The sequence below is a fragment of the Chenopodium album genome, chromosome 6 (assembly GCF_948465745.1).
Source record: "Chenopodium album chromosome 6, dcCheAlbu1.1, whole genome shotgun sequence".
In the NCBI taxonomy this organism is placed as follows: domain Eukaryota; kingdom Viridiplantae; phylum Streptophyta; class Magnoliopsida; order Caryophyllales; family Amaranthaceae; genus Chenopodium; species Chenopodium album.
This window is the reverse complement of record NC_137839.1, coordinates 76,870,861-76,884,237: the sequence shown is the minus strand read 5'-3', so window position 1 is coordinate 76,884,237 and position 13,377 is coordinate 76,870,861.

Below are 13,377 nucleotides of genomic sequence, written 5' to 3'. Positions count from 1 at the left end.
AGTAGATAGGGAAGTAGGGTCGATCTCCATAGGGAAACAAGTCTTTTTACTCCTAATTAAATATTATAATCTAAATTATTTAAGTAACCAATATTAAAAGTTGAATATGAAACTAAACTAAAAAGAGTAGGAAAAGGGAGAAAATAATATATAAAAGGATCTAGGGCATAGGTTCACCAATAAATAATACTCCGGGGTAAAATAGGGTAATCAATCATTGACATTGCATAAATAACATGATTAACAGGCTCTCGCAATTTTATTAATCAACATAGATCTAACAGGCTCTCGCAATTTACTAGATCTAAGTTCTTATTGAAAATAGCCTTTAATATTAAATTAACATCTGCTCGATTCATCAATTCAATATTGCTAAACATTCACAATCAAATTACATCTGCTCGATTCATAATCTAATTGCAAAGAATTAAAACAATTCAATAAGAAATTATCATGCAATATCAATAATCAACAATAACAAATTATCCCTTCATATTAATTATGGATCCCCATAAACCCTAGAATTAAATTACTCAAACATAATAAAACTAAACTAAACAAAGCAATTAAATAAAGCATAATAGAAAGAGATTTAAGTAAGAGAGAGGAATAGTTACCAGAGTAAAGGAGATAGAGTATGGAATAAACCAAGAGTTGTAGAGAGAGAGAAAAGTAGAGAGAGAGTAAGAGAGAAAAGAGATGATCTAAGGAAAATTGTCTCACACAATGATCCAAGACAACTAAAACTAGCTCCACAAAAGAGTATTTATACTAATCTACGAAACCTAAGCTAAAGCAAATAAAACGAACGCTTAAACCGACTTCCGGAAACACGCGCCCGATCGGGCAAAGGGCCGCCCGATCGGGCGCGCCTTTTTCCTCGACTTCATAATCTGGGCATAACTTCGACAGGCCTTTTTCACTTGGGCTGAATTTTTCTTTTCTTAATTTATCTTGGACTTAACAAAATTAATACTCCAAACAAACCGAGCCCTTAATCACCGAACCAAATTTAATTAGCTCGACCTTGGGCTTCAAAAACTCGTCATAAGGTACGATCATCTCTAATATTTTCATAGTGGCTCAATAAGCTCGGGAATTGTCATAATTCTTCAAATTCCTACAAAATAATACCAACTCTACAAAAACGCTAGAAAACGTATATTAGTAATAAAAATAGCTCCGTAGAGCCCAAATAAGCACAAATATGACCGTGGGACGGGGAATAAATATATATATATAATAGACTCATCAAACTCCCCCAAGCCAAACCTTTGCTTGTCCCTAAGCAAAGCAATGAATAAATAAATCAATACTTCACCCCAAAAACAATTTAAATTAACAAATATGATTTAAGGTAAATCTGACAAACATGTATCAAAGTCAACCAATCAAATCCATCCAACTACCAATCTTCCCTAACAGTTGTCAAATAGAGCAAACCACAAAAGCATATAGAATTCAAGACTAGTGCTCACACACTCAACTCTCATTTATGTGGCGAGTAAAAGATGTACTCGATCGCTCGCCAACCACCCCTTTAATGTGAACAATGCCCTCCCAACTCACACTCTCGTGTGTATAAAAACAATGAACGCTCAATCCTACTAGTCGACTCGAAATATGCCAAATCATAACTTGCATTGATAAGCAACACTTTCACATTCATACAATTCTATGCACAAAGGTCAGAAGGTCTTTAAAGCTTGTAATGTAAGGCTAGGGTAAAGGGTAGGAATCTTTTGGGAACAAGTTAGAGTAAAGCTATGCTTAAGGGAGCAAATCCTAATAAAGCCCATGATCAAAATAAATAGTGATCATACATCTCCTACATAACCGACTCTAACATCAATCAAATATACTCCAATCATAATAAATAATCCCAACACTTACAATAATCACTCATAAGATATAATAATGAAGAAATAGAGTGAATAAACAAACTTATTTTCCAAACTTGAATTTTCCATTGAGGCTCAAAATTATTCTTTACAAACCTCCAACTAGAGCATTTGAACATTTTTTTTTTTTTTTTTTTTTATTTTTTATAACATCATGCTTTATTTTTTCAAGAAAATATAACTCTCAAACTCATCAAAAATAAACATGATCAACAACAAAACAACTTCTCAAAATCCCACCCAAATTGTGCAAATAATAAGTACACTACAAACTCCCTCACCTCACTCACTAATAGCTCCCCCAAGCCAAGCTTGGGACTAGTAACCAATGGGGCAAAATAGGCTTGTAATGTGGCTAATAAACAATAAAAAGTCAAGGCAACAACATGGGTAGCAAGAAGGGAACAAATGTATCTACAATATCTGAAGGTTACCTAAAAGAACAAATGCCTTCGTCCTCCACAATGTGCATAATAATGAATCATATAAATATTACTAATAGTAGCAAACCAATACTCAAATTCATTGACATACCAGGAATTATGGAACTATCACACATTCCTTACCAAATCAACTAGTCAAGCACTATATTCACAAGTAGTTGGACAAAATTGACGCATGTAAAGGTTTCAAGGCAATCAAACATCATATCATGATCAACTAATCCACAATGCCTATCATCAATTACCAAGGATCAAAACAAATTTCTCAATTAAGGGGAAAAGGGAAGCATAATTTATAATTCATTGGAACAAAACTAACCTAAGAAAGTAATAAAATCTATACTAAGAAAAATAAAAATAAAAATAAAAAGAGAAAAGAGAGAGTGAAAGATGTACCATACGAACACGAGAACCTCCCCCCAAGCTAAATCAGACAATGTCCTCATTGTCTTAAAGGAAAGCTAGTAGTCAAGGTGACTACTCTTCATCATCACCACATCAATGTCACCAAAGGCTCGAGGATTGCAATGCATCTCTTTGGAACAAAATTGGGCAAGAAAGAAACAAAGTGTTAGTGGGAAAAAGTTCAAATTTGAGTCAGGTGCACTATTCTGATCATAACTTTTGATGTATAAATGATAATACAGTGATTCTAATTGCATTGGAAACTAGACTTGAAGAGCTTTCCAACGACAGGTCACACGCAAAAATCGGATAAGAAACGCAAAAGTTATGGCCTGTCGAAGTTGACGTAGTTTGCTGACGCGTACGCGCGCCCGATCGGGCGAGCTCTGCCCGATCGGGCCCGTGCTACTGATTTGACGGGGCAGCTTGCTGCTGCTAATTTCCCTGGGATTCCTTTAGCCCTTCGATCTTTTCTCAACTTTTCTAGTATCTGTGCACAAAATCACACTCCCACAAATATAAGATATACTCTCCTCTACCTCTCTAAAACAAAACAAAAAGAAAACACACAAACAAATAAATAAATAAAAAAAAAAAACTAAATAAAAATCAACAAAATACGGGTTGCCTCCCGCAAAGCACTAGTTTATCAAGGTCCCGCTCGACCATACTCCTTCTCTCAATCGGAAGAATTCAATGCCTTGAGTAACTTATCAAACGCTCCTGCAAACATTTCATTAAGCACTATATAGGGCTTAATAGCAAGCACATTTATCCCTATAAAGAAAAAGTTAGGGGTACATAAAGAGAACTCAAGGTAGAAAGAAAAATGAAAAGAGGGAGATGAAAATATACCACAACCTTCTACTTCCTCCGCTAAAATTTTAGAATTAATAGAACGAACATGGAGGTAGTCATTGTCTTTATCATCCAATAATGACTTTAAAATTTTACCCTCACAAATAACCTCATCATCAACAAAGGAATTATCAACCACCGTTTCTACAACTAATGATTTTTCAATCACCGATTCGTCAACCAATGATTTTTCAACCACAAATTCTATAACCGATGGTTCTTCATCCTCAATAACATTCATATTATTATAGTGTCCATAGACTTTTTCATCAAGAGCCTTCCAATAACTTTCATTAGCAACTAATCGTTTCCGAATATGATCATATGTATATGGAAAGACTCTAAAATCATCCGGAGCACGCACAAAAAACTCACTATAAGGGCATTCAGGATTTTCATGACAAAGACGTTGACAACTACAGTAGTTAGGTGCTGCATAAAAATTATATAATTCTTGTAGTGACATAAGCATGGATATTTTCAACTCATAAAAAAAAATTAAAAATTAAAAAATAATAATAATAATAAATTAAAAATAATCTAGACTCTAATAATAACTAGAAATAAAAATAAAACCGTTTCCCCGGCAACGGCGCCAAATTTTGACAGGGTAAAGTCGTATCCCCTAATCAAAAATAATTACCTAATTCACTAACTAAAGTAGATAGGGAAGTAGGGTCGATCTCCACAGGGAAACAAGTCTTTTTACTCCTAATTAAATATTATAATCTAAATTATTTAAGTAACCAATATTAAAAGTTGAATATGAAACTAAACTAAAAAGAGTAGGAAAAGGGAGAAAATAATATATAAAAGGATCTAGGGCATAGGTTCACCAATAAATAATACTCCGGGGTAAAATAGGGTAATCAATCATTGACATTGCATAAATAACATGATTAACAGGCTCTCGCAATTTTATTAATCAACATAGATCTAACAGGCTCTCGCAATTTACTAGATCTAAGTTCTTATTGAAAATAGCCTTTAATATTAAATTAACATCTGCTCGATTCATCAATTCAATATTGCTAAACATTCACAATCAAATTACATCTGCTCGATTCATAATCTAATTGCAAAGAATTAAAACAATTCAATAAGAAATTATCATGCAATATCAATAATCAACAATAACAAATTATCCCTTCATATTAATTATGGATCCCCATAAACCCTAGAATTAAATTACTCAAACATAATAAAACTAAACTAAACAAAGCAATTAAATAAAGCATAATAGAAAGAGATTTAAGTAAGAGAGAGGAATAGTTACCAGAGTAAAGGAGATAGAGTATGGAATAAACCAAGAGTTGTAGAGAGAGAGAAAAGTAGAGAGAGAGTAAGAGAGAAAAGAGATGATCTAAGGAAAATTGTCTCACACAATGATCCAAGACAACTAAAACTAGCTCCACAAAAGAGTATTTATACTAATCTACGAAACCTAAGCTAAAGCAAATAAAACGAACGCTTAAACCGACTTCCGGAAACACGCGCCCGATCGGGCAAAGGGCCGCCCGATCGGGCGCGCCTTTTTCCTCGACTTCATAATCTGGGCATAACTTCGACAGGCCTTTTTCACTTGGGCTGAATTTTTCTTTTCTTAATTTATCTTGGACTTAACAAAATTAATACTCCAAACAAACCGAGCCCTTAATCACCGAACCAAATTTAATTAGCTCGACCTTGGGCTTCAAAAACTCGTCATAAGGTACGATCATCTCTAATATTTTCATAGTGGCTCAATAAGCTCGGGAATTGTCATAATTCTTCAAATTCCTACAAAATAATACCAACTCTACAAAAACGCTAGAAAACGTATATTAGTAATAAAAATAGCTCCGTAGAGCCCAAATAAGCACAAATATGACCGTGGGACGGGGAATAAATATATATATATAATAGACTCATCATTAGTATAGTAATTACACACGGTTAACATAAACATACTTAAGTTAGTGTGAAAATCAATATTTTTTTTTTAAAACCAGTGTGAAAATCAATATATTTTTTTAAAAACCAGTGTGAAAATCTATCAATATAATACTACGACTTTTGTGAAATGAAAGTATCAGCATTTTGGCAAATATAAAAGTTTTAACACTTACTCCGTACAAAATTATAATCAACCGATTATGACAATCATAACAATAATATAAATTGAATATTTCATATGATAGTGAAGAATGCTTGTCAAGTTGGCATAATTAAAACTACCACCTTTGTCCCACAGCCCCCACGGGCTACGGTAGTCAATAATCAAAGTGTATGTGGAATGGTGCTACATTCCACGAAATTACTACGGACAGGACTACTTGCCACTTTCTTATGCACAAAGGTACCGCCAACCTACCAAGGAAAATATGTAGCAAAAAGTCGAGCAAAATATTGCATGATCTTCCAAAGCATGAATATTTTAAATAGGAAAGAAAATTATGATTTGTAATCCTTAAACTTTCTTATGGTCTTATGTACTCTCATTAAATACAGTTTAGGTAGCTTTTTCACAAGTTTCACAAGGTATTATGACTAAGTATAACTTATTTAAAGGTTCATTATTATAATTCTATTACCAATATAATCTATTTGAGCCCACAATAACATTATACAATAGCTATAAGTTTATCTATTAAAGATGTGTCGGCCTTGAACATTATACTAAATAAAGATATATTCACCTAATGGGGTAAGTAAATGTCAGTATTCATAGGAAGCAACTCTTAAAAATGATTACAACAAACACGCTAAGAGTTGAGTTTAGAGACAATAAACGATTAAAATAGTTGCTAAACAAAGAAATAGATTGACCAATTTATAAATATGTATGAAAATGGAATTCTCACTTATGAATTGAAATAATATAGCATATCATTTATTTAATTTTTTATTTATTTAAACAACCTTCATCCCCTTCCTCTAGGGACATGATGTCAAGTTTGCTATGTTTCCATCCTTAGACATTTTCATTAGTTCACTGGCATGTTTAGCTACATTATATCTTTATGTGATTTCTTTAATTTAGAAACAAAAATGCAAAAGAGGTAATCAACAAAAAATAAATATTACTGTACTTGGTAATTTTTTTTACTAACAATCAAAATTTTATTAAACACATAATCACTTGTTCTTTCAGCTAGGCAGAGACATCATCTTGTGCCATATGTTCCTTTCAAAAGCTAGATTGTAAAAATTATTGTCATCATGTGCCAATTTATAAGATATTTCCATATTTTTACTATTTTCTTAATTCTACGGAGTAAAATTATGGCTACTTTGATCCAATATTAATATACTACTCCCTCCATCCTCAAAACTTCGACTCTTTTGGATTGATGTTGAGGTTATTAAGAAACTTAAATAAAAAGAAATAAAAATATATTGGAAAGATAAATTTATATGTGATTTGTACAAAAGTAGAAAGATAAAGTATTAAAAATACATGAAAAAACAAAATTTTATATGAAGAAGCTAATTTTGCACAAATATTGTTGTAAATTGATGGAGAGAGTAAGTATTATAATTCTTCATATAACCACATTGTAAACATTTCCATATTCCCTATTATTCCTTAGCTTCTTCTTCACCCCTAGTATTTCTTTTCGTAAATCCCACTTACTACAATTTTTGAACCTTTGAAAGAAGGTACTACGTATATAGACAAAATACCATCAAGTTCTAGAATATATTGTAACTAATGGAAGTTGAATACTTTGGAAAACGTCTACGTGTGATCTGACTTTATAAGTATAAATCATCCAAATCACTTTTTTTTTTTTGAAAAAAAAGGTAAGTGCAACATGTACGTCTCTATGACATTGCCCAACGTTCATTTCTCATCACTAGATTTATTTTAAAAAATTGTGTTCATTTACATTTTCTAATATAGGCTAGGTTCTCTCAACTTGAATATTGAATTTATATTATTTTTGCTGAATACAAATTATTTTTACTTACGAACTTAATGAAATTCACTAAATAGTTATTTTTATTGGTCTAAACTTATTTTTGATGATTTTTGTTAAAGTGTAAACTTCCCAAAACAATACATGGAAGTGTCGCACATTGAGAAATGAAAAGTGAGTTACGGAGTATATGCTTTATTAGGCTAAGGGGCTACTCCTCCTGTTGCCATTTGATTTTGGGATGAAACCTCCTTAGACTAGTGAAGTGGACTCTTGATCTCTTCTTGGTTGTGGGTGCGGTTAGGCTCGTATTTAACATTGTATTGGAGTCAGGCCCACGATTTGGGACCGTTAATGGCTTAAGTAATGAGTACATTGAGCCAGCTTATCCACGTAATGAAGAGAGCCTTAAACGCCTAATAAGGCTAAGGGGGCTATTCCTTTTATTGTCACATGATTATGATTTTGGGATGTAACCTGCTTTTGCTCTTGTGAAGTGGACTCTCTCTCATGGTGACGAGTGCGGCTCATGCCGTATTTAACAGGTTCTTATTATTATTCTTTAAGCTTATTGATTACTCCCTCCATTTATTTATTGCAACACTTTGACCGGCATGAAGTTTCATGCGGTTTATGATTTGAATTTGTTTCTCTTTTTCGTTTATTTATGTGATACTTATCAAATGCGTCCGTTTTTGTAAAGTGCTACATTTCCATACATTTTTGGCAGAAAATAAAGCTACATATAGAATTGAGATCATGTGAAAACCAAGGTGAATAATAGGAACTAGAAACCAATCTCAGCCTTTAATCACCCAACATCTGACGGTTCACATCTCTACCGCATTCATTAATGACATTTTCGTAATTTTTGCGAATTTTTAAACTTTTTTTTCCAGATTTTTAACTTTTAAGGCAATTTTACTTTATGACTGATTTCATTTACTTTTACTAATTTTCATTTACTTTTAGAAATGAAACTGGAAATCTCTTTGTAAAGTTGAAATATTACGAAAATGCCATTAATGACATGTTGACCATCCGATTAACATGATCTAAGGGCCTAGATTAGTTCCTAATTTTTACTATAGCCTTAGTTCTCATTATAACTTGGTCTTTGTTATAAGGTTACGAAAGTAACGATTATAAGGTTACGAAAGTAACATTTTAAAAGTTGAAGGCTATCAAAGATAATTCATATACAAAGTGGCTACCAATGGAAATAAGCAAAAGTTGAAGGCTACCAATGAGAATTTCCCTTTTACTTTTTATCACCCGGAAATAAAAATTGCTGAAATGTTTACCATAATCCCTAATACCCGCCAAGAGTCCAATTGGGTGGGTGGAACCATCCAATTTTCTTTTAAACGACCAATTACCGGTTTATAACTTGCATCCATTTCATTAACTCAATCCTACCACGAACATTTATAACAACAAATGATGATCATATATGGTTCCAAACAGTATAATATGACCCCGGGATGTATATCCTACAATCACAAGCCTTTTTGACACCTAGCCAGAAACCTCAAAAATTTCTCAAAAAGCGTGGATATTAGCCTTCAATTTTAGAATTTTTTGACTTATTTTCGCTCGGAAAAAAAATTGACGAAATGTTTACCATGGTCCCTAATATCCTCCGGGAGTCCAATTGGGTGGGTGAAACCATTCAATTTGCCTTTAAAGGGCTAATTTACAGGTTTACAACTTACACTGATTCCATTAATTTAAGCCTACTACGAACATTTATGACAACATATAATGATCATTTATGGTTCCAAACGACATTATATGACACTGAGATGTATCCACTAAAATCTCATTTCTTTTCGACACCGGGCCCCGAAACCTTCGAATTTTCTAAAACAACATGAATAATGCATTCAATTTTTGAATTTTTTGACTTTTTTCGCACGGAAATAAAAATTGCTGACATGTTTACCATGGCCCCTAATACCCCCCGGGAGTCCAATTGGGTAGGTGGAACCATCCAATTTGCCTTTAAACGACCAATTTACTGGTTTACAACTTGCACCGATTTCATTAACTCAAGCATACCACAAACATTTATGGCAACAAATAATGATCATATACGGTTCCAAACGACATTATATGACCCCGAGATGTATCCCCAAGAATTTCAAGACTTTAAGACACTGCGCCCTGAAGACTAAATTTCTCAAAAAGCATGAATATTCGCCTTCAATTTTTGAATATTTTGACTTTTTCTTTGCCCGAAAATAAAAGTTAACGAAATGTTTACCTTGGTCCATAATACCCTACCGGAGTCCAATTGGGTGGGTGGAACCATCTAATTTGCCTTTAAACGACCAATTTACCGATTTACAACATGCACTAATTTCATTAATTCAAGCCTACCACGAACATCTATGACAACATATAATGATCATATATGGTTTCAAATGACATTATATGACCCCGAGATGTATCCACTAAAATTGTAAGGCTTTTCGACAATGGGCCCGAAAACTCCAAAATTTCTCAAAAAGCGTGGATATTAGCCTTCAATTTTTGAAAATTTTCACTTTTTACGCCCGAAAATAAAAATTGATGAAATATTTACCATGGTCCCTAATACCCCCCGGGAGTCCCATTGGGTGGGTGGAACCATCCAACTTGCCTTTAAACGACAAATTTACTGATTTATAACTTGCGCCGATTTCATTAACTCAATCCTACAACGAACATTTATGACAACATATAATAATCATATATAGTTCCAAACGACATTATATGACACCAAGATGTATTCCGTTGAATTTCAAGACTTTTCGACACCGAGTCTCGAAACCTTCAAAATTTCATAAAATGCGTAGATATTAGTCTTTAATTTTGGAATTTTTTGACATTTTTCGCTCGGAAATAAAAAAATTGCCAAAATGTTTATCATGGTCCCTAATATCCTCCGGGAGTCCAATTGGCTGGGTGGAACCATCCACTTTGCCTTTAAATGGCTAATTTTACTGGTTTACAACTTGCACCGATTTTATTAACTCAAGCCTACAACGAACATTTATGACAGCATATAATGATCATATGTGGTTCCAAAAGGAATTATATGACCCCGAGATGTATCCCCTAAAATATCAATTCTTTTCAATACTGGGCCTCGATACCTCCAAAATTTCTCAAAAAGCGTGGATATTAGCTTTAAGTTTTCGAATTTTTTTTGAATTGTTTTCACCTTTAAATAAAAATTGCCGGAATGTTTACCATGGTTCCTAATACAATCCGGGAGTCCAATTAGGTTGGGTAGAACCATCCAATTTGCTTTTAAAAGGCGAATTTACCGGCAAGCCTACTACGAACATTTATGACAACATATAATGATTATTTATGATTTAAAACAATATTATATGACCCCGAGATGTATCCCCTAAAATCTCAAAAAAATTCGACCCGGGGCCCCGAAGCCTACAAAAATTCTCAAAACGCGTGGATATTAGCCTTCAATTTCGGAATTTTTTAACTTTTTTTTCGCCCGAAAACATAAATTGTTGAAATGTTGCCCATGGTCCCTCATACCCTCCGTTAGTCCAATTGGGTGGTGGAACCGCCAATTTGCCTCTAAACGACCAATTTACTGGTTTACAAATTGCACCGATTTCATTAACTCAAGCCTACCACGAACATTTATGACAACATATAATGAACATATATGGTTCAAAACAGAATTATATGACCCCGAGATGTATCCCCTAAAATCTCAAAGATTTTCAACACCGAGCCTCGAAACCTCCAAAATTTCTCAAAAAGCGTTGATATTAGCCATCAATTTTTGATTTTTTTGACTTTTTTTTGCTCGTAAATAAAAATTGCTGGAATGTTTACCATGGTCTCTAATACCCTCTGGGATTCCAATTGTGTGGGTGGAACCATCCAATTTTCCTTTAAACGCCCTATTTACCGGTTTATAATTTGCATCGTTTTCATTAATTCAAGCTTACCACGAACATTAATGACAACATATAATGATCTTATATGGTTCTAAACGACATTATATGACTCCGAGATGTAATCCTTAAATTTCAAGGCTTTACAACAACGAGCCTCGAAATCTCCAAAATTATCAACAACCATGGATCTTAGATTTTCATTTTTGAATTTTTTGATTTTTTTTTTGCCCAGAAATAAATTGCCGAAATACTTACCATGATCCCTAATAGCCTTCGGGAGCAAATTGGATGGGTGGAATCATCCAATTTATTTGCTTTTAAACGGCCAATTTACCGGTTTACAACTTGCACCTATTTCATTAACTCAGGTCTTCCATGAACATATATGGTTCCAAACAACATTATATGACGACCCCCGATATGTATTCCCTAGAATCTCAAGACTTTTCAATACCGGGCCCCGAAACCTCCAAAATTTCTCAAAAAGCGTGGATATTAGCCATTAATTTTTGAATTATTAAACTTTTTTTCGCCTGGAAATAATAATTGCTGAAATATTTACCATGGTCCCTAATACCTTTCGGGAGTCCAATTGGATTGGTGGAACCATCCAATTTGTCTTTAAGCGGCCTATTTACCGGTTTATAAGTTGCACCGATTTCATTAACTCAAGCCTAGCTACCACGAACATTTATCACAACAAATAATGATCACACATGGTTCCAAACGTCATTAAATGACCCCGAAATGTATCCCCTAGAATTTCAAGACTTTTCGACATCGGGCTCGAATCCTCCAAAATTTTGTCAAATAACGTGGATATTAGCCTTTAATTTTGAAAATTTTGACTTTTTTACGCCCGGGAATAAATTTTACTGAAATGTTACCATGGTCCCTAATACCGTCTCGGAGTCTCATTTGGTGGGTGGAACCATCCAATTTGCCTTTAAACGACCAATTTACCGGTTTACAACTTGCACCGATTTTATTAACTCAAGCCTACCACGAACATTTATGACAACAAATAATGATCATATATGGTTCCAAATAGAATTATATGACCCCGAAATGTATCCTCTAAAATTTTAAAACTTTTCGTCACATGGTCCCAAAACCTCCAAAATTTCTCCAAAAGTGTGGATATTAGTCTTCAATTTCGGAATTTTTTGACTTTTTTTTTTTGCCCGGAAATAAAAATTTTCAAAATGTTTACCATGGTCCCTAATACCCTCCGAGAGTCCAATTGGGTGGATGGAATCATCCAATTTGCCTTTAAATGACCAATTTACCGGTTTGCAACTTGCACCGATTTCATTAATTTAAGCCTAACACGAACATTTATGACAACAAATAATAATCATATGTGGTTCCAAAGGCATTATATGACCCGAAAATGTATCCCATAGAGTTTCAAGACTTTTCGACACCGGCCTCCGAAACCAACAAAATTTCTCAAAAAGCGTGGATATTAGTCTTCAATTTTGAAATTTTTTTGACTTTTTTTCTCCTGGAAATAAAAATTTCCGAAATGTTTACCATGGTCCCTAATACCCTCCGGGATTTCAATTGGGTGTGTGGAACCATTCAATTTGCTTTTAAACGGCTAATTTATCGATTTTTAACTTGCACCGGTTTACAACGACCAATTTAATTAACTTGCCTCGAACCCAACTTGAACCGAAATTGACCCAAATCCGTTTTAACTCGTCAAAATCCGAATTTAACACGACTTGTTACTAACCTGACCTGAATTCAACCCGACCCATTGTAATCCCCCATATTTTTAAATATATTATAAATGAAATTATATATTATTTATAATATTTATTTGTATTTTTCCGGAATTTAATTTCAAAAGTTTCAAATTATTTTTGGGGTTGATAAACGATTTTATTAAAAAGAACTTTTTATGAACCTTCCTTCTATAATTTATGTCCAACAAACAAAC